We start from the raw sequence: 4,182 nt of genomic DNA on the forward strand, positions 1-4,182 counted from the left end.
TATATATATATATATATATATATATATATATATATATATATATATATATATATATATATATATATATATATATATATATATATATATATATATATATTTGTGGTATTTTTCACTTCACGAGATTTAGTCAAATTTTCTTTGTGACAGTTTCTTATATTTTGTTCTGTTTTGGTTTTACATTTTCTTATAATTATTACTTTTAGTTCTTCTAAGTGTTCGTAATATTATTTATTTCATTACATTTATACGAAATTTATTGCTTATAAATATCAACATATAAAGTAACAATACTAAACCAACAGACTATGACAGAATCCCTCGTCATATCATTCGGTGGGGCATAACACCACGTCACACAAAGACCTTTCCTTATATTGTGGGAGAGGAAGAAGGTCCCTACATAAGGCCGCCACCTCCCTCCATTAGCTGTGTGTGGACGTGTGATACACATATGTTTCACTGTCACCCTCGTGAACGACACTGTCTTGATACTGGTGGTGTTGTGTTGTGGTTCTTTGTTATAGGCGGTAATAATAATAACAATAACAATGATGACAACGACCCTGGCAATGATGATGGTAGTAATAATAATAGTAATGTGCCGTACGCACGCACACGCACACACCTAACACATACACCCTACATACTAGTACACAACCCCATAACATTGTGCTCCACCACACAACCATGAATGTTTACATATACTGAATATGTATAACATGTGTGTTTGCATACATACATACTATCGCTTATCGAGCTCACGTTCCTCTTTTGATAGAACATTTTATGTATTTTTTTCGGTATTCAGAATATCTCACAAACTCGACGCTGGCAACCATTAAAAGCAAGTTCCCAGCAGCGAGTACCAGTATATAACTATTACTGTGCAACCTTGGCAACAGTAGCCTGAACTATACACCTTACTGAACCTGCCGGGTCTTCCCCTACTGCTGATGGGTCTAGACACATGTAACAATTGAGTACAGAGGTGAGAGATGCTGGTGTACTGTTACTTCCGGGTCCAATATACACACTGTCTTACCTGCTGGAAGTACACTAAACCATACGTTATGTTCTGGCAGTGTTTGAGCCACGTCTCCTCTGCTGAGAATGAGCTGAGACATGTCACAGCTGCTGGGTGAATCAGTGAGGCAGGGAGGGAGGGGAGGGAGGTGCGCCGCTGATTTATTTCGACGCCGTGTGTGGAAATTATTCATCCATTTTCTCGGCTTATTTCCTTGTTCTGGGGTGTTGTTCTCTTGGTGGTGGTGTGTGGTGTTGTGGTGCGTGGTTTAGGTGGTGGTGTGGTTTTGGTGTTGTGGTGGTGTTGTGGTGATAGTGGTGTGTGGTGATGGTGGTGTGTTGTGGGGTGTGGTGGTGTTGTGGTGATAGTGGTGTGTGGTGATGGTGGTGTGTGGTGTTGTGGTGTGGTTTGGGTGGTGGTGTAACAGTGTTGTGGTGGTGTTGTGGTGATGGTGGTGTGTGGTGATGGTGGTGTGTTGTGGTGTGTGGTGGTGTTGTGGTGATAGTGGTGTGTGGTGATGGTGGTGTGCGGTGTTGTGGTGCGTGGTTTAGGTGGTGGTGTGGTTTTGGTGTTGTTGTGGTGATAGTGGTGTGTGGTGATGTGGTGGTGTGTGTTGTGGTTGTGGTGGTGTTGTGGTGATAGTGGTGTGTGGTGATGGTGGTGTGTGGTGTTGTGGTGCGTGGTTTAGGTGGTGGTGTGGTTTGGTGTTGTGGTGGTGTTGTGGTGATAGTGGTGTGTGGTGATGGTGGTGTGTTGTGGTGTGTGGGTGGTGTTGTGAAGGTACGATGGTGGTGTGGTGATGAGGTGGTGTGTGGTGTTGTGGTGCGTGGTTTAGGTGGTGGTGTGGTTTTGGTGTTGTGTTGGTGTTGTGGTGATAGTGGTGGTGTGTGGTGATGGTGGTGTGTGGTGTTGTGGTGTGTGGTGGTGTTGTGGTGATGGTGGTGTGTGGTGATGGTGGTGTGTGTGGTGTTGTGGTGCGTGGTTTGGGTGGTGGTGTGGTTTGGTGTTGTGGTGGTGTTGTGGTGATGGTGGTGTGTGGTGATGGTGGTGTGTTGTGGTGTGTGGTGGTGTTGTGGTGATGGTGGTGTGTGGTGATGGTGTTGTCTGTTGTGGTGTGTGGTGGTGTTGTGGTGATAGTGGTGTGTGGTGATGTGGTGTTGTGTTGTGGTGTGTGGTGGTGTTGTGGTGATGAGTGGTGTGTGGTGATGGTGGTGTGTTGTGGTGGTGTGTGGTGTTGTGGTGCGTGGTTTAGGTGGTGGTGTGGTTTTGGTGTTGTGGTGGTGTTGTGGTGATAGTGGTGTGTGGTGATGGTGGTGTGTTGTGGGGTGTGGTGGTGTTGTGGTGATAGTGGTGTGTGGTGATGGTGGTGTGTTATCGTGTGTGGTGGTGTTGTGGTGAAAGTGTTGTGTAGTGATGGTGTTGTGTTGTGGTGTGAAGTGGTGTCGTGGTGATTGTGGTGTTGTGGTGGTAATGGTGTTGTGTGGTAGTGTTGTTGGTGTGTAGTGGTGTGTGGAGACTCTTTATACCCCACTTTCCATATTCTTCATGGCAGGGAATAAAAAGTCCCCCCCCCCCCAACCCCCTTCCCCGACCGCATAATGGCGGCGGTAGAGAGGAATCGACAATGGAGCCAAACTGCGGTCAATTATATGTCATTTTTCTCTCTATTTCACGTAAACTCCCCAAGTATATAGTGATGTCCTCATGATGTTCTATTGAGGCGTTACTTTTTATAGGAACTTTACTTTAATTATTCCCTATTTATCTCTTATTTTATCATACTTAAATGGATTTGATTTTTAATATTTGATAGAAAGAAAATGAAATTCTTATCAAAGTAACTCAAAGTTTTTATTTCAATTCTTACAACATTTCAGATATATGTAAATTCTTGCCACCTTTTGCGATTAGAATTCCAAATAATGTGAAAGATGAAATATTGTTGTTAATGGGGGACTTGACGTCTGAATTAAGCAGCTTTCTGGGGAAGTATGATTTATGATGCGATTAGAGACGTTTCCCCGTTATGTGTCAGTTTTCTTGAGTCCTACCTAACGCGATGTAACTTATCAAAGAAAACGTTCACGGCATGAGAGAGAATGGTTTTAGCTTGTCTCTCTTCCTTCTTCATAACATTCTGGTATTTTCGCTCTCTGTATACGGTCTCCCTCTCTCTTTCTCTCTTTTTCTATTAACATTTTAATTCTCTTTTATTACATTACATATCTATTCTTTACTATCTCCCTTGTTTTGTCTCTCGTATCACTCCTATTCTAAATTTTTCTTCTTATCTTTCTTTATTTTCTTCATTATGTGTATTGTCATTATCTTTATTTTCATCTTTATTATTGATTTTGTTTAACATCCTTTAGTTTCTGTTTTATTTTAATGTTTTGGTTTATTTCCTTCTCTTATCTTACAATAAATTTAATTTAAGAAGATTTGAGAGGCACACATTCTGTCTTTCTGTCTGTCTGTCTGTCTGTCGGTCTGTGTGTCTTTGTGTCTGTCTGTCGGTCTGTGTGTCTGTGTGTCTGTGTGTCTATCTGTTTTTGTCATCTCCTTCTCTAATTATGAGACGCAAAAAAAAATCTGATATTACATGAAAAAAAAGAAGCTTTTCACTGATACCAAAATATGGGGTGGACGGTCCGCCGACACTTTCATCCACTCCATCAATCTCTATCTTGTGTTGCCCCTCCACCAACAACTGACCCCGTCCACCGGCACCAACTAGACCCCTTCACTATCGGACCCTCTCCCCTCACCTTATCATTATAAAGAGTAAAAAATGAAGGCATGATACTCTGCTGGCATCATTATCCTGCGTTCTGTTGATGGTATCTCTCTCTCTCTCTCTCTCTCTCTCTCTCTCTCTCTCTTCTCACTACTTTTCTCCCATAATCTTTCCCCTCCCATCCTCCAACAAAATCCCTTTCACATCTCTCCTTCCTACCTTCCCTCCTTCCCACCTTCTCTCCCATTTCCCTCCTTCCCACAGCGATCACATTCACACAAATCCTACTGTATTTCACCTGTCCCTCCCTCATTCCCTCTCTCTCCCTTCTAACCCCGCACTCCCTCCTTCCCTCCCTCTGCTACAATATGGGACAGACAGATGGGAGAGTTCTCAAGGGAGGAGGAGAATAACAGATCCG

Source organism: Homarus americanus, unplaced genomic scaffold (assembly GCF_018991925.1).
Source record: "Homarus americanus isolate GMGI-L3 unplaced genomic scaffold, GMGI_Hamer_2.0 scaffold5777, whole genome shotgun sequence".
NCBI classification, from domain to species: Eukaryota; Metazoa; Arthropoda; class Malacostraca; order Decapoda; family Nephropidae; genus Homarus; species Homarus americanus.